This window comes from Prinia subflava, chromosome 1 (assembly GCF_021018805.1).
Source record: "Prinia subflava isolate CZ2003 ecotype Zambia chromosome 1, Cam_Psub_1.2, whole genome shotgun sequence".
NCBI lineage: Eukaryota > Metazoa > Chordata > Aves > Passeriformes > Cisticolidae > Prinia > Prinia subflava.
The window spans coordinates 81,271,783-81,295,509 of record NC_086247.1 but is presented as its reverse complement, the minus strand read 5'-3'; positions in this window follow the sequence as shown (position 1 = coordinate 81,295,509).

The window sequence follows — 23,727 nt, the reverse complement described above, 5'->3', positions numbered from 1 at the left end:
TAAAAAGAAGTAAAGAAATTAATGGAATTTACCTGACAATATAGTAGGTTCTTCGTCATAATCTGGCATGATTTTTTTTTTTTACCGCCAAATCATATTTTAATTCAGAACTACCAGGATTAAAGCAGGAATCACTTGATCAAATGCATTTGTTTCTGTGATGCTTAGACTAATTATACTAATAACCCACTGAATATCTATAGCACCAGTGTCCCCCAGGGCCTTGGATGGCTCTTCAGACACTTAGCATTGCTTCAGACCACAAATACAATCCAGACACACATAATTTCCAAAACATCTATAACATGTTGCATCATCTAATTGTTTAACACCAATTATTTGACCCTCAGTCTGGATTTCCATAACTCAGCTCAGAGCCTGCATTTCCAGGTTCCACTGCTCAATTCTGTTTCTACCTGCTCTTGACAATTGCCTTTCTGCCACGCTCCTCCTGCACCTGCCTCTGCTGGCCTGGCAGCTCAGGCGGCCTCCTGAACTAATGAGGAAGTGCAGGGCACAGTCTTGCTTCAGCTAATTTCACCTAAGTTCTGGACTTAGATTTTTTTTAAGAATAACTGCTATTATGCTACTAAAACCAAAATGTTCATTCCAAGTCACCAAGTATTTTCCATCCTCTGGCTAACTTACTGGGTGCTCAGACTGTGCTAATGGACCTTGCATCATACCTGGTCTAAAATCACCAGCCTAGTAATAATTTGCTGGGCTCTTCTGACTATACAATCTATTATTTAGAGACTGAACATACTGTTTCCACCTGCTCTATGGAGGCACACAACATTCTTCCTAAAAACTAACCCATCACAGGTTATCCACTCTCCTTAGGACACAAGTACAATGGACAGTATCCTAATTTTATGCTCTTTATAATTCTTAGAATAGTCCCCAAATACTCAAAAGATACTGTTTTGAGAAAAATACCATAAAACCTGTATAACACAACTTTCAAGTAGTCAAGAAACACAAAGTTCAAGTAGCTCTAAAGCTAATAATTCCATGGCTATATAAATAACTTGTATATTAATAATAGTTTAAATACAGGAAGATACTGGAGTTTTCCTTTTCACAGAAATAAGTCAAGATTACATAGAATGTTTCTGCAGTCTTAGAACTGGAATAATACTTGAAATTAGAAAGTTAATTCCAGCTTTATCTATTTACAGAAATAATCTGTGCATGGTGCTAAAATATATACATTTAAAGGATAAGAAAAAGCATACTAAAATAAGCATGCTTATTTAAAATTTTCATATCCTTTTCACTTGAGGTAGGCCTTAATCTGGATCTTAGCCACCTGTGGCTCCTGAAAACTTATTTACATATTTTGTGTCCAAACTCTTTGGTTATTTACCTTGCTGTATTTGCTATTTAACTAGATGTTCCAATAAAGCCATAGAAGAATCTTGTATAAAATAATATTATACCATGCTATAGATCTGTGGTCTAAATCCTTTACATGCAAAGAAATTGCAGTAGTGACATTCAGGCTGAAAAGCAGGTGCATCAAATATATTGTCACAAACTTGATTATTAACATGTGATTTGGTGTGAATAGTGGGCAGTGCACAGTAGTGATGTCCCTGGACATCAAAGAGAAAATAAGAAAGAGAAATAGAAATAATATGGGGATAATATAATATGTCTTCCATGGAAAAAAATAAACTGAAACTTTCTTTATCTCTTTCCTAAGCAAAATCTCAATTTTTAAAAGCCAACAGAGGCTTCCTCCTTCTCTTCAAGGACATAAAAATAAGGCCCTTAACTTTTCCAAGAAGTGTTCAGCAAGGGTCACTATCTGAATTTGTACAGAGTATGCAAGATACTATATTTTTTAATATGGTTAAATTTTTTCTTGTTCTCAGTCATTCCAGCTGCACTGGCAAAGTAAAAGAAAGTAATTTCAAAAGGAATGAGAAGACACAAGCTTCCTCTCCCCACTTGTAAGATCAGTTACAGCTTCACTACTCTATGCTCGAAAAAAATGTCTGTATGTCACTTTACCCATGCAGGACCGATTGTGAACTAATAACTGCTCTGCCAGGAAGTCTGCATACACCTAGGGACACGGGAATTTTTACTTTATTAAATTAGGCATACTCAAAATTTTAGCAGGAGCAGGCCATATGTTTGAGGAATGAAGGACTACAATGAGTAATTCAGGAAATACAATACAACTTAGTCTTATATTTTTTTTCATTTGCTGATTAGCTTAGAGAGCAGGCTTACACTTTAGCCAGATTATATTTGTCTTTCAGTTAATTTGGAAGGTATGTAATTGCCTAGCTGGCTTGAGAGTTCTGTATTATGGTGGGAGATGAAAGCGCTTTTCCTTCAATTTGCATTTTGCAGGAAATTATATAGTTTGTGGGAGATTATTATTATTATTATTGTTGTTGTTGTTGCTATTGTTATTATTATTATTAATTTATGTTATATTTACAGAGAATTTAAGAATGGTGGTGAATTATTTTTGTGTCAGCTGTTGATACTGATCATTTAAATAGAAGTTATTATCTAAATTACACTAATCTTAAGCACTTCTTGTGACACTTTTTTCACAAGTGAGGAAAAATATAGCTGAACGTATAACTGAGCATATAACAGCTTTATTAGAGCAGAAAAGACATTTCAAAAAGAGTGTAAAGTGAATCTTCACATACTTATGATTGACACTATTTAGTGGGTGCTTAGTGCCATATATCCTTTTAAAGTCTCATCCTTCAACAGAGATAATAACATATTCAAAGCCTACTGTAAACCCCTTATATTGCTTAAATATTCAATGGTGGCAAAAGTACCTTTGGCTTGCTCATGCAATACACTTATAAGATAACACTTGAGTCATGTATAAATCTACACTCTAACCATAAAAAATGAAGAAAAGCATCTTAGTTTTATCAAGATTGTGAATCCTACAGCTGCCACTGCTTTTAATCTTGCCAGTCTTTTTTTCCCTTTCTCTTGGGCAACCTCTCCTCTCCTCTCCTCTCCTCTCCTCTCCTCTCCTCTCCTCTCCTCTCCTCTCCTCTCCTCTCCTCTCCTCTCCTCTCCTCTCCTCTCCTCTCCTCTCCTCTCCTCTCCTCTCCTCTCCTCTCCTCTCCTCTCCTCTCCTCTCCTCTCCTCTCCTCTCCTCTCCTCTCCTCTCCTCTCCTCTCCTCTCCTCTCCTCGAATCTCCTCTCCTCGAATCTCCTCTCCTCGAATCTCCTCTCCTCTCCTCGTCTTACAAGATATTTCCTTTCTTCTATTCTTGTTCATCACACAGGTAACATTTGCAGACATAAATGGATTCAACTCTAATTCCACACACAGTTTAATATTTGTCATTAATTTTGTATAACAGACTCATTTATTATTATAGTTTATGGTAATTTTGTCATTCAGATCCTGGATTAAGTTAGCATAACTCTAGAATAAGTGATAAAAATATTATTTCCTTTATATTTAAAATAAGAACAATAAACCTTTTATGCTAATAAAAAAATATATGGCCAAAGAGTATTACTAAGTAGCCTGGCAAACTATTTGATTCCTTTAATTTCCATGATTTAAATGTGTTTTTTTGGCATTTCGTCTGGGTCAAGTACTTTATATTATTAATCTTCTGAAGTACTTCTGCAACCTTTTCTCCCTGCATGATTTATATCATTCTTCAGATTAGCTCACAAGTTTTTGGCACCTTTTCAGATTATCTTAATTCATTAATTTATCAAAATAATTATTTTTTAATTTTAATAAAAATTCTATTAATAATTTATTTACAATATAGCATGCTTGCTTCTAATATAGGTAAATTCATAGATTATTCATAGTAACTAGTAAAGGTAAATTTATCCTCCTTCAGGTCTTCCTACTTAGTGGATAAATTTATCACATTTTTTTTCTTCTCCTGAACATTACTTTGTGCCAGTGTAACATTATTCCAGCTAATAGCTGGCTATACCTTCACACATCTCCAATAAAAGTGCTTCTGGTGTGCACTTTATTCGCTTAGCCCTGACAAAACTCCAAGCTCCTTTCACTCTGTGCTTCTACAAGTTCCTGTGTATGAGTGTAGATCACCACTGTGCCTTGAGGAGATTGTCCTTGAAGATCAGAAAGATTTAATGGGCTATCGTGCCCTTAAGAATGAAACCCTGGGAGGACAAGACCACTCATGAGAAGCTGCTGGCCAGTTCCAAAGTCTGCTGGCTTGAAGGGTCTTTTTTCTGCTACTTACCTTTCCTGTTTACCTCAGAATTTAAAATTTTACAGTGGCATTTTTGCAGCAGCAAAGGCTCTCATCTATCTTAAAATCCATGACCACTTCTCCTTTGCACAAATAGTAGATGTAGCAGGGCACTTTCTCTAGTTTGACCATCCAAAACCTGGATCAAAAGTTGATCCTAACAGACTCCAGAAATGTGATCCACTCCAAGTTTTCCTTTCAGTAAATGTCAGGTAAATTCCTCCATGAGATCCAGAACGTGTTGTTGTGAGACTATTTTAAAGGAGGCTTTGTTCTCAAGGGGCACTCTGTTGAAAATTTTCACAGCCTTTACCACCTTTTGGTCTCCACTCTGACCACATTACACAAGCTCCCAATATCTGTTGCCCACTCCACGGCAGGGTTCTCTACATTTATGTTAGGCTGTCCAGCTGTCCAGCAGCTAAATCCATGCCCTGTCACTCACTCACTCACTCACCATCCATGGGACGGGAGAGAGAATCAGAAGGGTAAAAGCAAGAAAAACTGGTAGGTTGAGAGAAAAGGCAAAGCTGCACATGCAGGAAAAATGTAACAAGGGATTCGTTTACTACTTCCCATTGGCAGACAAATGTCCAGCTATTTCCTAGTTGGGAAGACCAACAACATAACCATAGATGTCTCACTTTCCTTCTCCATTCCTTGAGCTTTTACTGCTGAACATGACAACGTATAGTATGGAATACCCTTTTACACAGTTTGGGTCACTACTGATGGCTGTATCTCCATCAAAATTCTCATGCATTCCCAGTCTACTGACTTGGGAAGAGAGAGGAAAAGCCTTGGTGCTGTGAATCTGCTGTTTAGAAACAGGTGAAACATTGGCAGGTTATCGACATTTGTGGTCACAAATCTAAAATATAGCACCAGATTTTGAGACATTGCGAAATCTATATTTTTTATGTGATTTTAGAAGACCTATTAAAAATTTTGAAAGACAATAATATAAAAAATGTATAGATGGGGCAGCCTCTTCAAAGTAGAAGGTGGCATGTGTGATAAAAGGAAAGAATTTTCATGGTTGAAATATAGGTTGAAATACTGGAACAAGGATTCCTTTCTAAGGCTGAAAGGGGACTGAGAAGAGTGCAAAAAAGACACTAAGCTAGGAAGAATAAAATTGAAGCTTAACTGATTATAAAAGACGTATCAGTGAATGTATCCAGTAGAAGTTTTAACATGCCTGGAGTAAAATATCAAGAAAAAAAAAAAGGGTTTGCTACAACGTTCTGAGTGAACAAGCATGGAGAAAGTTTTATTTGCTATGGCTGTAGGAAACGTAAAAAAACAAGACACAATCAGAAGGAACACTATGAACAAAAATTTCAGTTACATGTGTGAAGACAAAAGCCCTTAGTGAAGTAATATCACCTTTCTCATCCCTATCAAATATACTAGAACTACAAACCAGTGTTTGAGGTGCAACAACTGCAGCCTGGAGTGGCAAATAGCAATATTTTTTAAAAGATGTGGAGATGTTACATTATCACTAGGTAACTCTTTGGCTGTAGGATAGAAAAGCTATAATTCATGCACATAAACAAAGTATTTTTAATCACGGTGTGTATTAATATTATATACTTTATTGATGTCTGACAATCATATGATGTGTAGTAATTTAAAATATAGTGCAAGATTTATAAAAACCTTGGTGGACTAAATACATAAAGCAGACATGTTTTTATATGTACAAATTCAGTTTTGTAACTTCAGCTTTTAATTATTTTCAAGAAATATCTCACCAAAACATCTATAACCAAGTATGCTTTAAAATATTTTTCAGTATTTCTAAGTTTTAGCATCAAGGGTCATTTTTTGGGACAAACATTATTTAGCAGCCTGCAAACTAGCACATTTTATTACTGCAGTATTAAAATTAGCATAACTGTCCTTTAAATAAAATAGGTACACAGTTCTGGGTTCTTCCAAGATTTTTTTTTAATTTAATTTAATTTAATTTAATTTAATTTAATTTAATTTAATTTTTACTATTATAACTTATGAATAGTAAGTAATATTTTCATCATAGTAAAACCTGGGAAATGACAATGTTTCAAAGGTTTTACAAAAAAATAACTACCTATCCACTGGAAGTAGTTGTAAGGGATTACTCTTTTCTATGCATTATGACTATCTTCCAGTGCCTTAGAGTGTTTATTTTATTTTTGTAACAATAATCTTTGCAAAAATGGGGAGAGCAGAAGTTCCAGAGTGATTTCTACCTTTTATGTATATATAGACTGCTATGGAAACCCATCTATCAGCAGTCAAGACTTTTGACTCTTCCACTCCAGCAATCAACAAACTCTGAATAAGAGGTAACAAACCCCCACAGAGTACTGTATGGAATAGAAAGACTTAATAACTTCTCTGTAGACTCTTAAAAGCATGGCTATGTGAGCAGTTATTTAGAAGCAACCTGTCTAAAGAAAACAGAAAATATCCAAGGAAAGTCCAAGCTATCAGCCTCCCAGATGTCAGTGAGCCAGTAAGTATCAGACCTTTGTGAAAAGGGACCTGTACTTATCTGCACAAATGTAATTTGAAATACTTGTTTAGGTGTGTTTTATCACATTGATGGCATTTTCAGTAACATTACCATGTTTATGATCCCTCATGTGACAAGACGCAGAATAGCAAAGGAAGATGAGGTCTTGACAACCTAATTCAGAATGTCTGGAGAGTATGAAAACAGCATAAAGCCTCTATTGTAAAGATGATGATTATTTCTGCATTCACAGGCATGGATTTGACTTTAGCTAGCTAGGCAAATATACCATGTGCAGATTGTGGTGGGGGTTTTTTTCAGTTTAATTTGGGCAGCATTCAGGTGTTGTTACATTTAAAGAAAACCTATACAATATGCTTATGTGTACATAATTTTTACTAGTGTGTTGGTGAATAGTGTATAGCCACTTCCAGCAGCTCCAGAGGCCCCAGCTCATACAGAAATATAATGGTAGTTCTCACTGAATTAAATTTAGCATTTATAGACCGTAAAGAACAGCCCCTTAATATATTTAATGTATGTCAGTAGAGTTTTGGGGTGGAATTTTAATGGTTTTTAAGTTGAAGACTTGTGTAATATGCTAATACTGGAACATAATGACAAATAATGCCTGTAGCAGCTGCTTTGCTCAGCAGTTGTTCTGAGCTATGGAGATTATTCTGACACAGATCAGCTCTGTGTCCTCAATTCCACACCCTAGCAAAATGGTAAGGTATATATTTGACAATCAGCATCTGCTCAAGTCCTGCTGATTCAACTTGAAAAATTTCTCTATGAAAGCTGTAGCAAGGATATGATCTGCTTAAGTAATAGCACGAACAGAAATGTTTGGTTTGTCCATGTCTCTGTGTACAGACCAATGGTTTTGAAAGTTTCATGCAGGAAACTCAGCCATATCTTGGCTGCTCCTGACACCTAGGCTACCTAGATGAAAGCTAAAGTGATTTTGCCTATACAAGTTAAAAGAAGACTTTTATTTAAATTAATTCAAAGGGGAACTAAGTATGAAAAAGTCCTTTACTGAGTAGGGACTTATAGAAAACAGAATTAGAGAAATAACATAGAATTTTCCAGGAGACTGCAAGACAGGTGATTATTTAAAATTTGCAAGAAATACCTTATCCTTCTATTTTTACAACCATAATTTTACCACTGTACATTGGTTTTGATAAAGAGGTGATAAAGAGAAAATTTCTCATATGGATGCCACAATCAAGCTGTAGCTAGACCACTGCTGATGTTAATGATTTAAGGCATGCAAGTGTAACTTTCATCCGGTCTTGACCCTCTTGATTCAGTCTCTGTTTTGTTTGCTGCACATCTGTGGGGCTGTATACAAACTCTCTGGTGAAGGTTTTACTGCTGCTTATATCTATACCATGCTCAGTAATATATGTTCTCCGAATAATTTGGTAACATGGTTTGTAATGTTAATTCTAGGAGGAGCGTAGGCAACATTTAAAAAGTTTAATATACAGCTGCTGAGCCATTTTTGCCTTGTAACCACAGCCTCTTCTGTCAGACCTACACTATTTCGTATTAGAGATTCAGCACAATGCATTTTAGGAAGTTGGACTTCATTTTGTCCAGCAGTGACTATGACAGACTGCTCTGCTCTCAATGTCATTTGTAATAGATTTTATTTCAGGAGACCCCTTGCTTAAACTCTGGTATTCTCATATATGATACTCTCCCGTGATATTCTCATAGGCAGGCTCCAGAAGTGTGGGCTGGACAAGTGGATGGTGAAGTGGATTGAGAACTGGCTGAATGACAAAGCTCAGAGAGTTGAGGTCAGTGGAAGAGTGTGGTTGGAAGCTTGTGACTCATGGTGTTGCCTAAGGATCAGTACCGGGCAAGGTACTGTTTAATTTATTCATCAATGCTTGGATGAAGGGGCAGAGGCCTCCTCAGCAAGTTCACTGATGGCACAAAGCTGGGAGCAGTGGCCGATACCCCAGAGAGCTGGGTAGCCCTTCAGAGGGACAGATCAGAGAGATGGGCAGAGAAGAACTGTCTGTAACTCAACAAAGGCAAAGGCAGGGTCCTGCACCTGGGGAAGAACAACCCCAAGCACCAGGACATGCTGGGGGCTGACCTGCTGTAGAGCAGCTCTGTGGAGAAGGATGTGGGATTCCTGGTGGACAACAAGCTGTCCATGAATCAGCAGTGTGCCCTTGTGGCCAAAAGGCCAAAGGTATCCTGGGGTGCATTGGGAAGAGCATTGCTGCCAGCAGGTCGAGGGAGGTGATCCTGCCCCTCTGCTCAGCCCTGGTGAGGTCACATTTGGGGTGCTGTGTCCAGTTCTGGGTTCCTCAGTAAAAGAGAGACAGGGAGCTCCTGGAGTAGGTCCAGCAAAGGACTGTGAAAATTATTAGAGAGCTGGAGCACTTCTCTTACAGGGGAAAGCTGACAGAATTTGGCCTGTTCAGCCTTGAGAAGCAAAAACTGAGAGGGAAACTCATCAATGTCTATAAGTATCTGAAAGGAGGGTGTCAAGAAGATGGATTCAAGCTCTTCTCAGTGATATCAAGCAACAGGACATGACGCAACAGGCACAAACTAGAACACCGGGAATTCCACCTGAACATGAGGAAGAACTTTACTTTATGGATGACAACACTAGAACATGGTGCCCAGAGAGTCTGTAGAGTCTCCTTCTCTGGAGATGCTCAAACGCCATGTGGACACAACCCTGATTAACACTCTCTAGGAGACCCTGCTGGAGCAGAGAGGTTGGAGTAGATGACTTCTAGTTGTCCCCTCCAACCTTACCCATTCTGTCATTCTGTGGTGCCTGAATAACAGGTAGCCAACAAAGGCCATGCAGCCCCACCTCAGCTGCCAGTATTAGAAGTTAACAAGGGCGGCACATACTTTGTTGTCAGAGGAGCACCTTTTTCTTGCAGTGGGATTTTCAAAGCTACACTGAATACATATGGCTTTATGAAACATCCTAAAAAAGTAAAAGATCTACTCCATGCAGTTTAGTCAGAAACTCAATGCTCTAAATTTATTAAAATTTTAGGTTTTGTAAGAGGGGGGAAGAAAGAAATAAGTGTGGAACAGAACACATACCAAGAAACTTCCAGTCTTAGGGTTGATCCATTATAAATTCTAGAAACACTCACAGTGGTGTAAGAAATTATGTCTGTTTAGTCTAGAAGTGATTTCAAATTTTTTGCCTATTCTGTAGTAAAAATGTATGTGCTAATTCTGAATCAACCCAGTACTGCACTCTGATGCAGTAGAAGAAGGGTTTTACCAGGGATGATATGAAAAACCTTGTCATGAATGCCCATCTCGCTCATTGGTATAGCCTTGCCTTTTCAGTCAGGAGCTAATTATTGCTCTTGCAATTGAATCACTTCAACTTAGGTAAAATATGCAGCAGTCCATTGTATAAGGTTAAAACAATTTTGCTACCAGTGTCTACAAATTGATTGTCATAGTTATTTAATATCCAACCAAATGTGATGGTTCCTAACAAAAAATTTACACTGCAGTAAAGAGAAGAAGCTTAGAGAATGAAATTACTGACTCAAAAATTGATCTCAAAGTCAAGAGGGTTGAAGTCAGGTTAGTATTTCATATTCAAATTAAATGTCATGGGCATCAATATGTAAACACTGTTAATAAATCTGTGCATTTCAAGTTGTGGTGTAAGTATTGCTTAGGTTTAACATACTTGATAATTATTTTTAACAGTACCATTGAAAATATTATTAGTACTGTAGAGGAAAAGAAATCAGATTGGGTTTCTTTCTTCAATTTAACTGACAGTTTTAAAAATCTCACCCATATAGTTATGGGCATTCTAATATATGCTGGACTAGTCAAGATCTGCCTGCAATTATGGAGGTTTTATAATAAATACCTTCTTAAAAATACGTGTTTTGAAAAATAACTGTTTTACCAATAAAAGTAGTTCAGTAAATACATATTTGCATATAATGGATCAACTTTTGTCCAGAACTGATCCCCTGCATCTGATAACAGTTGGTGCTGTAAATTTTCAGGCATGTACCAAAGCTCCATCAAGTAAAAAATGATTAATATTTATGAATATAAATAATAAATAAATATTGATGAATATTTAAAGGTCTGTTTTGATCTTTGCATTATATTGTCACATTGAGGAGGTAAAACTCTTTCCTGGTCAGAATAAAATATTCACACTACAGCTATGATCCTTCCTTGGGTGTATGTAATCAAAGGGATCATTACGAGCTGATAAGGTAGGTAAAACTTGTATTAGGAAGGAGTGAGTAGAACTGAGCCAATCTAATACAATTTATCCAAATAACACAATTCTCCAAATACAGGACATCTAGAACACCTTTATAATCTGAGCACAAATCTAACTAAACACAAGTGACTGCTCAATACTAGAATATTTAACTAAAGCTCATTTTGGTCTGTGTAAAGGAAAAAGGAGATAATATAATTTTCTTCAAGTCGAAAGAAGGTTTCCTCATTGGTTTCCTTTTAACAATAATACTCCAAGTCTTAGCAGAGAAATACCATCACATTTAAAATAAAGAATAACAATAGCACAGCTGTGCAGAGAATACGCAATGGTTTTAACTAATGACCAAATTAAAAATGAAAAATACATGACCATTAAAATTTTTACTAGCCCTGATTCTGTAAACTACTGTTACTGTAGCTGAGTAATTCTTGTCTTTGACTGGAAATTAATTACACACCATGACTGGCAGATGGAGAACAGACCTGAGACGCTGTTCTTAAAAATGGGAAAATAAATTCAGCCATGATGTACTGATATCAAAGTCATTATTTTGGAAATTAAATGTTAATTCCTCACTGCATGAACAGACTGACATGAAAACTTTATTAACTCAAAATTATTTTAGCGTTCATACTGTAAAATACATTTAGGAGAGACAAATAAAAGTAGCATTCCTTAGTCAGATAGCTTTGAGCAGTCAGGAAACATCCACTGGACAGTGGGAGACTACTACATTACTTCTGCTAAATCTTTAGTTTTCTTTATCTTTCTAGTAAAGCTTAATGATTTATTTCCTCTTCTTCTGAAAAGATATTTTTTCAGTGTAGAATAGACAAGCAATGGATGCTAGTGCACGTGTTATACTGATGTGTTTGGGTTAACACAGACAATCAAAAATTAGTGATAACTGCTTAGATTTTATGAAACAAGACCTCAAATAAACGCACAGTTCCACCTGATTTTCTCAAACTATAGCAAGTTGAAAAAAACCTTGAAATCTTCTACCCTACCACAATGTTTTGATTTCTTTTTTAAAAATGTGTCGTTTTACCATAAAACTTTACTGTCCTGCTACTAGTTCAATTTTCATAAAATGTGAAATACAATAAGGTTGAATAAAATATAAAAGCGATAAGAGCAAAGATGAATCATCCAGAATTGCAGGGATATCTTAAGCCAGATTTTTAGTTCCAGAAAAAGTCTGTACATTTTCTGTATGGATCAAGGAGAAAAATTCTTACTGGGGATGGCTTGATGTGTAGACATCACCTGGTTACTGATTCCACTCTTACAAGTGATGAATCCTAAGATAATACAAGATAGAAATTTTATGGTAAACTGAGAAGTTTTTACTAAAGGGGAAGGGGGCACTGATGCAGAAAAATAGGAGGAAGCTATTTGCAGAGGCATGGGAGACATCCCAGCAAATCATACCATGAAGACCTAGGGGTCTGGGCTCCTAGGGAAATCCTCCTGAGCCAAGAGTATATTGTGAGGCAGGAAGAGCAGTGAAGCAAGGAAATGTTCATGGCATTTATTATTCTATATATTTGAGCTGTGCCAAAGGTGACATGTTGGTCGTACAAAGACTTCAAAAGAGCATGGATATCTGCTTTATTTTCTGTATATTTTTTGGTATATTCCCAGTGACCAGCTTTCTAGTGTAAGGGAAGAAAGGTGAGGTATAAAACAAAACGCAAATCACGAGCCTGCATAGGCAACAAGGTCTGATTTTCTTGATGAAGTAAGAGAAAGATTTTTCTCCTTGTAGGATACATATTTGGCCACAGAGGACAATATAAGTCCTGAAATATATGCAGATGCCTCTCACAAGTGGGATATTGTGGAATTCAAGAGATTCAATCTAATGAACATACACAGTTGTAGCTTTGGCATAACAAATAGGTCATTAAGGATGCTGTCACGGATATCTGCACTGACATGAATCTTTGGAAGTATATGTGATGGCAATCAAGGAAAAGAACATATTGTCATTACATCTACATCTCACTGCAAGACATGTCTAAATGAATTTGGTATTCAAAACTGAGCCATTTTAAAAGCAGAGAATGCTCAAGAAGGAGCCAAGGGAGACAGAAGAGAATTTTAACATGAGAAGTTGGAAAATTAGAGTTTCCACTGTTCTTCAAATACAAAGTTAAATTGTTACTTGCATCTTATGAGTATGAGGAATTAGGTATAGGCATTACCCGGTTCATGAAGAAGTTTGTCTACTTTTGATGTACTCCTTTTATTGTGCCTGAAAGTAAATTAGACTACCAAGGAAAGAGTGTGAACATCAAGTAAGAAATAAAAATATTTACAATATTATAATTGCTAGTCTTGTAAATTGCTTTTATTTTTAACCAGATAAGAAATTTGGGGTTTGGCAATACCAGGTGCAGATAAGGGAAAATCACATTCAAAGATTAGATTGCAATTTTGTTTTCTGGTAGATCAAAGTTCTCAGCATCTGAGAAATCAATCAGCTACAGTGAAAAGACAAAATATTATCATGGGTCCAGAAAATTTTTGTACACCTTATGCTACAAGACAGTATAGAAAATTGAATTTAGGCTAAGTTAAAGATAACAGTAGAGTGAATGAATCAGTCCAGTCCAGTTCAAGCAATGCTGCATATTGGTTCATGTGACAAGAGGAATTCACAGGTCAGACTACACGGTACAGGGTGGTTCCTGCAGAATAGGTCATGTGGTGGGAAACATGAATCATGGCATGAGCTGAGATTCTCTCTGGAGACTACATTCTCTGCTAGCTCCTACACACTGCTTCCCTTTCATGCATTACAGAAAATTTCTCAGTCGGTCAACTTTCTGTGTCTGGAATAGAGGAGGAATTGTAACTGAACTGGAAAAGCATTACCTGCAAATCTGGAAGCTCAGCAATATGAGAGAAATGCAGATATGTGAGTTGTACATAATGCTGAAGTTAGATCTGAATATAAGTCTCTGTAGGCACAGGCAAAATAATAATAATAATAATAATAATAATAATAATAATAATAATAATAATAATAATAATCTTGTGTCTTCTGTTTTCTGAGTCTATGCTACCAAATCGTTTTGATAATTACATTCTGAAAAAGTCATCTTTGTGGTGCAAGGAACTGTCCCTTCATTGTTGATCAACAATGGTGCAGGTCAGAGAAAATCTACAAAAAATACAGATAGCAAAGGTAAATAGAGACCTAGTCTAGTTTAATTTAAATTTTGTTAAAACCTGCTTCAACCAGATTTGTTATATGTTGTATGTTTTTGCACACTGAGACTGTGGTTCTGTTTGGAGCATTACTTCCAAGAAACCTTGAGCACCCTTCTGGATTTCCAGTTTCTATAAATATGGCCAAGCCACTTTTTCATTTTGCACAATGCTGGCTCATAAAGAAGTTTTCACAGAGACTTGAAGTATCAGACCTGTACAAAAAAACTGTTTCAAAAACTAAAGAATAATTAACAATAGTTCAAACAAATCTTAAAATATATTTTTAGCCTTTACACACACCTGGAACTTTATAGTTCATAGCTCATGAATTGTGCTGACCTTTCTATAATAGAAAAGATTTTTTTTTTTTTTTAATGAAAAGTATGCAGTCTAAATGGAAAATGACCATGAGGAATTCTTAACATTTTCTTTTCTCTTTGTCCACTGGGGAAAAGAAAATGTATCACATTCCAGCAGCAACTGAAAGAGAAGGTAAATTATTTTTATAATAGTTTTTCCTCAGCTTGGGAAAAAATTTTTAAAAACCCTGGTTGTCGGAGTCCATGTTTCCATGGATCCTCCACAGAGAGTGAAAAGTACAGAGATAGATTTAAAGCCTTTAGAAAAATTAGAATGTATAAAAGCTTTAAATGCACAAAGTAGAAATCCAACTCTTAGCTTTAAGCTTTGCATGCCCTAAGTCCTAGTTCAGTGTAGAAGGACACAGCTTCAGGCTTAGTGATAGAGTATAGACATAACAAAAATAGAGTAGGGTACTGTTTATAATTTTTAGTATGAGTTTTATGTACAACAAGGTAGAACCTTATGCTAGTAAGATAGAGTTTTACGTTAATAGATATGCTATGTGCGTAGGTTTTGACGCTGATTTTCGTAGTTTTACGAACTTTAGAATTGTACCTAGATTGGTTAGTGTGTAGATAAAAAATATGAATATGCATTTTGCAATTTTGGATAAAAAGCCTCAGGGTTGGAGGTGGAGGCATCGATTGATTGATCAATTCGATCCATCGATCCAACCTCCACTCTCTGCAACCTGAGGAACGATCCTTGACAGGGAGCCGAGATGGGATTTTAAGGTATTATACATCGCGGTCCCCGCTCCAAGGGACCTGGGCCCCGGGGTTCCCCCTTTTCCCCTGCAGCACTTGCTATTGGTGCGCTGGTTGGGACATTCGGGGACTCTGTGTGGGGAGGGATCCCGGGGCCCCACTGCCCTCGCGATCCCGCGGACGGGAACCCTGCGCGGCTCGGACCCTCCATCTGCCCTCGCGGTCCCCCGGACGGGAACCCTGTTTGGCTCGGGCCCCCATTGCCCTCGGGAACCCTGTGTGGCTCGGGCCCCCACTGCCCTCGCGATTCCCCGGACGGGAGCTCTGTGCGGTTCGGGATTTCCCGTTGCGTTCGCGTCCCTGTGGCCGAGGGCTCTGTGTGGGTTTGGAATTTCGGGGTCCCTTTTGTTATTACGATCCCTGTGGCTGAAATCCCTGTCTGAAACTTGTGATCGATTCCTCTCTGTTAGTGTGATCCCAGCGATTGAAAATGCAGACAGTAATAAGAGGTTGCTTTACCCTGAGGCTATGAATTATTAGAGCTCTGTTTGTTAGGAATCTTATGCTTTGTTCGCTGTCTCATTTGAGTTGGATGTGTTAAGATTTCTATGCTTTAGTTATTTTCTTGTTCAGACTTTCTTTGCCTAGGTTTGTAACTGGTTGTAGAATAAGGCCGCTCTTAGAACTCTCTGCCTTCAGATATGTGCTTTTGTATAAATAAATTACTCTATTTAGAAATCAAGATGTGGTAAGATCTTTAGAGACTTTATACCCGTACCCAGCCTAGGCACCTGGTCAGAAAAGAAAGCAATACAGAACTGTCCTCTTTTGTTATTGGTCAAATGCCTATTTTTTTTCTAGGGAATATTGAGAAGAAAACCATCTAAATAAATGGAGGTTTTGGCTTGGGTGTTTTTTGGGTTTTTTGTTTGTTTGTTTGGGTGGTTTTGTTTTTGTTTTTGGGGTTTTTTTGTTTGGTTGGTTGGTTGGTTGGGTGTTTTTTTGTAGATATGGCTTGAAAAATATCTTTGAGATGAGCTGAATATCTTCCCAAGCCCTCCTGATACTATTGACTAAATCCCCAGTGCCATTCATGGGCGTTTTGTTTTCTACATTCAGGAACTAAGTGTGCTACTGAGGAGCTGAATACCACCTTATAAGTGTACTCAGTGTTAGTGCACAGGAACAACTGAAGATTGACATATTCTCCTCCAGATTCCTCCCTGGATCAGTCAAACTCTAGTGTAGAAACATAACTGTGTTTGCAGGCACAGAGCCCTGACAAGCCACAGGAAAGATGAGCTCATGCACAGCGGCACAGACTGTTGTCCACTTGCCTTTGAATATGGACAGAAAAGCAGAGAAAGCAGGTGTCTGTCTGCACCCTATTGAACCATAATCATAATGAGCTACTCCAAACTTGCTATCTAGAAATTCAGTATACATACAACACTTTATTGACGGAGACTACTTAACAGATTTGGTGTGCTTGCCTCACTGCTTCTGCTGCAGATGTAATCCTGCAGCGTGGCTCATTGTGAGAGAGGATTTTCAGATGCTTATTGAATGCTCCGGCTTAAATAATAGCTCATTTTGTCCCCTTTCCTTGGTTCTGGTTCTTAGAACCTGCTGCTCAGCCCATGCTGAAGCAGAGAAAGATATAAATCTCTACTAACTACAGGTGTTGATATTTGTACCATTATCAGACAATGGGGCTTTGGCTGATGTGAGAAACTAGCTATGGAACAGGACACCAGCTGAAGATCAAAGTTCAGTAAGGAAAAATTCAAGGAAAAGGAGCATTTTCACTTCACCACTCCTCTGCCATTTTATAATATTACCATAAACTGAGCAGAAATTGCAAATGTCTGAAAATGTCCTGAGACCAGTCCTGTCCTGGACTTCTGGGTTCAATAAGAGCATATAATTCTTATTGGATGTTTAACTTAGGTAAGAGTCTTTGCACATGTGCAGAGTAGTTGGTCATTAATGCTTTGAGTGGTTGATTGAACAGCCAGCTGCCTTTGGCCAGAATGCTGCAGAAAAATAATTTGACAAATTTTTGGAGAATCTCTCCTGGTGAAAATTTCAGAGTCCCAGGGTTTCTCCTGTCAAAACTCACTGCTAGGCAGGACATGAGTGTTTCAATGGATGCCTCGATTACCAATCTGGGTGGAAAATCTTCCCATCCCAGGGACCTCTCTATGCAGCTCTATATGCAGAGTTTACCATATAGACATATAAGTTACAAACAAAATTAGAATTTCGCCTATATAGACAAGTGTTTGTTGGAGGCTGATTTCTGCCTTTCTTTAAGAAGCATTTCAGTCATTCAGGTGCTTTATTGGCTTACTGTGGAAGCTTCAATTTTTTGATGAAAAATGTGTCATTTAGAATACATGCTATTTATAATTAATTTATTTTGTCTGAAGTAAACAAAGTCCATCTGTAAATGTATGCATCTTAAATGTAAATTTAAGATGCATGTAAATTACATGCATCTTAAATTTAAATGTATGCATCTTAAGGTGTTTGATTTTTATTATACCTTCTCCAGAACCTTCTTCACAAAATAATGAGAAAGAATAAAGGAAAAAAAAAAAAAAAAAAACAGAGACAATTAATTGCATTTATACATAAAAGGTGCCATTTCTTATTCTGGGATTTGACATTTATACATTTTAAAAAACAATAGTTATGTAGAAAAACAGTAGCTTCTGTGTCAATTTTTACTTGCATGAATTGATATACATGCCAGAGGAGAGGAAACTTTATGATTTTTTTCTTATGTGCTGCAGGATATGTCTTGAAAATTTTGCAAAAATTATGTTGTCTGGGTATCCATTTGTCTATTATCAACCATAAAGTAAGGTGAAATAAATGTAGCTTATCCAGGCTCACTAGATTCAAACTAAATCAAAATTCAATTTGTTTGATCTAGTATAGTGAGATATGTCTGCTGGGATTGATCAAAGTAAAAAAACCACGAGTCCCACAATGCTAGAATATATTTTAACATCAAAGATCTTTCACTTAGTTCTTTGAATATAATATGAAAATAACAGATAAAACTATTCCGTAATGCTAAATCATTTGGACCAAAGATACCTGTAAATTAATTTACACACCTAATAATTCCAGCACACTGGGGTGTCATGGTTTGACAGATTTAGGATTTTTATTTGAAGTCATTACTAAAATAATGTCCATGATGAAAAAAAATTCTTTTCAACATATTTTATATTAGCATCATAGAATTACAGCAACTATTATCCATGACTGAAAGAGAGTATTTGTTGGAAAAATTACAGATTAATTGCCTAGGATATAATGATTTCTATAATGCTACTGAAGGTGAAGCAGCTACAGCATAACCATCGAAAATCTGATCCATCTCTATCTTTGACATAATAAATTGTTTTATTTCAAATGTCAAATTCATAACATTGTAATACTTTCTTCAAATGAGCAGCTTTTCAGAACTGGAACTTTCTTAAGTAGTTAGGCTTTTAAAAAGCTTTTGAAGTGGTGTTCAAATTTATTTTTTGGAAAGTGTGTGTTAGTTAGGATGGTATTCACCTCACAAACACATAACCACCCAAAAGCTAGTATTGCAACTTGGCTAGATAAAGTTAAAAAACATGCAAAAGAAACCCTGAAAATCCACCCAAAAAATAAAAATGAGAAAATTCTCTTGTATTTAATTTAAAGAGAAGATAATAATTTTCAGAAACATCTTTCATCCATCTACCAGATGAGTTTCTATAGGTTGAACTCTAGGCTATAATTCTGAGAAATCTTTGCATTATTTTTGGTTTCAACAATTTTGAAATATTCTGTAATCTATTAAAGCCCTCTTTTCACAGGAAGTGGAGAAAAAAAGAGAATATTTCTCTGCATCACATCTTTGTGGAAAATTGAGAAGTGTGTAAGGCTAAATATGTGTTTAGTATGTAGGGCTTATTTCTTGCATCTATTCTAGGCTTTCCATTGTGATGGTCACTATGTCAGTTCTGTAGAAAACAAGAACTGATGACTACTTACTTTACACTCTACAAATCAAATAACTTTGCAGACTGCATGAACCACTACACTTGATACATAAACAGTCCATCCTCCTGTGCAGGAAAACAGGTCATTGGAGAAGACTGGCATGTCTGAACAGAGAGCTTTGGCTGGAAAAGGTGTTTGTCCTTTGGAAAGAACAGTTATCACCATAAAGAATTTTTGTTTGATACAGAGGAAAACAGTGACAAAGGATGAGGAAGAGGTTTAATTATTTAATTACTTTCAGTCTTCAAGAATAAGTTGTTATCAGGGTATCCAGCTCCCTGAGCTGCCAGTCATCCTAGAGACGGGGGAAAGGGTGTGGAATGAAAGTCTCACAATCCAAAGGAAAATGGTCAGAAACCTACTAGACCAGTTAGGCACACACAAGTCTATGGGACCAGATGGAATACACACATGGGTACTCAGAGAACTGGCAAAAGTGCTCAATGAACTGGTTTCCATAATTTATCAGTGGTCCTGTCTAACTGGAGAAGTCTCAGTTGACTGGAGGCTGGCTAATATTATTCCCATTTAGAAGAACAGCTGAAGGGAAGTTCTGGGAAACTGCAGGTCTTTCAGTCTGACCTTGGCTCTGGGTAATGTCATGGAGCAGATCACCCGGAGTGCTACAACACAGTGTGCACAGGACAAGTATTAGTCCCAGTCAGCCCGGATTTATGAAAGGAATGTCCTGCTTACATCCAGTTGGTGGATATTGTTGACCTTGACTTCAGTAAAGCTTTCGACAATATTTTCTTCTGGAGAAACTGGGTGGTAAAGGCTTCAATGGGTGTACACTTTGCTGGGTAAAAAACCTTGTCTGGATGACAAGGCCCAGAGGGTGGTGATGAATGGACTGAAACCCAGCTGGTGGCCAGTCATTAGTGATCTTCCCCAGGGCTCAGTGCTGGGACCAGTTGTGTGTAATATCTTTACAAGTTAACTTAGCAAGGAGATCAGGAACACCTTCAGTGAATTTGCAGTTGACACCACATTGGGCAGGAGTGATCTGCTGGAGAGCATGAAGGCTCTGCAGAGGGATATGGGCAGGATAGATCTATGGACAAAGCCCAGTTGTATGAGGTTAAACAAGGTGAAGTACCAAGTGAAGGACCTCCATTTGGGTCACAACCACCTCATGGAGCCCTACAGGCTGGGGACAGAGTGGCTGGAAAGTGGTCCAGAAGAAAAGGAGCTGGGGGTGCTGTTTGACAGCTGTTTGAACACAAGCCAGCATGTGCTCAGGTGACCAAGAAGGCCAGTGGCATCCTGATGTGTATCAGCAATAGTGCTCCCAGCAGAACCAGGGCAGGGATTGTTCCCCTCTGCTTAGCACTTGTGAGATACTGGAGGGTGTCCAGAGAACAGCAACAGAGCTGAGGAAGATTCTGGAGCACAAGTCTGATGAGGACCACCTGAGGGAGCAGGGTCATTTAGCCCAGAGAAAAGGAGGCTGAGGGGAGACCTTATCACTCTCCACCTGAAAGGGGGTTGTAGGTGGTGGTCATGGTGGAGTTGGCTTCTTCTCTCAAGTAGCAAGTGATAAAACAAAATGGCCTCAAGTTGTTCCAGAAGAGGTTTAGATTGGATATTAAGAAAAATTTCTGCATAGAAAGGGTGGTGAGATGTTGGAATAGGTTTCCCAGGGGAGTGGTTGGGTTACCATTCCTGGAGGTATTTAAAATACATGTAGATGTGGCACTTACTCAGGGACTTAATTTGGTGATAAACTTGGTAGTATTAGGTTAATGGTCGGGCTCAATGATCTTAAAGGTCTTTTCCAACCTAAATTATTATGTGAGTCTATGTGAATATTTTTGTATGCCACTGCTTTCTTAAAACTGCACTTAAGAAGAAAAACTGTAGAGAAATGTTCCAAATTTTGGACAGAAAGTATTTACAGAGTTTGTTAGTAGTCTAGGATAGGTAAGTTTAAAAGCAGATTGTAGCAGTTTCACGTTCACTTCTGTTTCTCTTTACTAAATTTAGTGTAGTGGTCTAAATATGTTTTTTGTGCTGTGAGATATGATTATAGAGAAAAAGGCAAAATGGGCTCAACTTAAAGGTTACAAAGTTTTATTAACACACACTAAAAGGGAAAAAAATGGGAAAAGAAAAAAATAAAAAAAAAGAAAGCCCTTCTCCCCCACAAACTGTTCACTTTCTTACAAACAACATAGAGAGACACAAACTGTAATTTTCAGTCAGTTTCACCATTTGAGCATAATTTTTCACCACTTTGGGAGAGGAGTCTCTCTAGAGTCCCATGGAGATATTTGCCACAAGTCAAAAAACAACCTGGTGGCTCCCAACGTCACAAGTCTGCAACCACCCAGAATTTGTTCAGACTGTGCAGTCTTACCCATTAGCAGTTTTCATAACACTGCATATGGGTCAATGTTTGCTTATTTAGGGTACCGTTTAAGAATGCTTCTTCTAGTACAAAACAAAGGTTCTCTTCTTCTATCTCTAAGATCATCTCTATCTCAAAAGAATTAGAGACCTCCTTTTCAGCCTAGAAACAAAGGGCCTCAAATCACTTTCTCTCTAAAATCACTTCTGTCTCAAAGGCTGAGATCTCCTTTTACCCCAGGAGCGAGGGGCTTACTCTGTCAAAATTCCCATTTAACTCTCAATTATGTCTGTCCACAACTTTTGTTTAGGACCAGAATTCCCCCAAACAGCATCAATAAGTTACAGGAAATAGTCCATTTTCCACAGTTCACTAGAGAAGCCAAACCAATAAGGCAACTCCTCACTCCCTTCTTTAAGTAGTCTTTTCACTCTCTCTTCACTGACTGTCATGCTGTGTCTTCTCTACATTCAATCACTTTGTCCTTTCCTTCTACTCAAAAGGAAGACTGGAGTTTAAAAAGTCTCAATTTGAAAGAGTTAACCCTTCTCAGTTCTACAGAGGGCATGATGGTTCTTCCTGTCGGTGACCGAAGGTGGCAGGGTCAGGCCTCCCTGGGCTGGGCCAGAGTCTCCGGGGTTCTGGCTGCTGCAGGGCCACCCGCCCAGCTGCGGTGCTGCCTTTGGTCTCAGCTGCAGGATCTCTTGAGCACGCTGGGCTTTCCTACCTGCCCTTTTCTTCCTCTGCCCAAGATGCACTGGAGATCCACAGAGACGGATCTGTTCTTAGTTGTTTTTTTTCTGGAACTGCCTGAAAACTCACTTCCTGCTCAAAACCACCACATAGAAGCCTTTTGATTATAATAATTTCCAAATTTCAATTAAATAGCATGAATGTCAGCCATTAGACATAACCACCACTGTTTCAAAATATGAAAGTGTAATATATAATGTAATTCATATTCATACAGTATAAATGTATAAACATTCATGTTTATGTAATATGATGTATTGACAGTATAAATTCAGCCACATTTTAGGGGGAATTTGGTAGCAGTCACCCAGGCTTGGAAATAAAGTAAAAAGGATTAAGAAAAGTGCCTTTGCTCGAAACTTGGGCAAGGACCAGAATTTACAACAGAAAAGAGGGTGACTATGAGAAGAGATAAGCCCACTCGGGAGATGGACTTGACAATGACCAACAATTGTCGCTCCATATGGATGTAGACTCCATCATCGGGGGTGTGCATCCCAATAAGAGATTCCCCGAAATCGAATAAAGTATTCATCTCTTCTCAGAAATCCAATCAACCATCCGGCAGTGAGGACAGAATTACATGAATATGGAAAAAGAGTCAAAAAAGGACAAAGAAGTATGAAGCAATGCCCTGTCCGGCCAAGGCTGTTATAAACTAACTCTGCTGGGACTGAAATTGTGAACAGGGTGTCATGGGTTAGCACTGGCCAGATGTTAGTGCACCCATGAATATATGTTTTTTCTCTAACAACTCCTGTGGGATGTGATCAGGAACAGAGCAGAGCAGGCTTAAATCTTGAAAACAAAAAAAACCCACCAAAACTTTATTAATTACATAAGAACAGGGACAGAAATACTCTTAAACACACACAGAGACAGAAATAAAAACTTCTTAGAACATTTCTTCTCCCAGTTTCTACCTCCCCACCCATCACTCTTCAAAGACCAACTCTTGGGTTTTAGATTAAACAATCACCACTCAAAAAAAAACTAATCTTCAATTCAGCAAGGGAGAGAGGAGTCTCTCTCGCACCACAGACTGTTCCTCAGAAAACACGGGTCCACCCCTTATGTGTTTCTATGTCACCCATAGCACCGCCCGGAGAAGTCTGCTAAGGTGACACTCTCTTTTTCCTATGTCCAGCGCTCTCACCGCTGTCTCATAGGCAAAAACTACATACAGGGCTTTTTAAGGATGCTGCATGCCAAGCTCTCTCCCTTTTTACCCAGGGGCCGGGGTTCCAGGAGCAGGT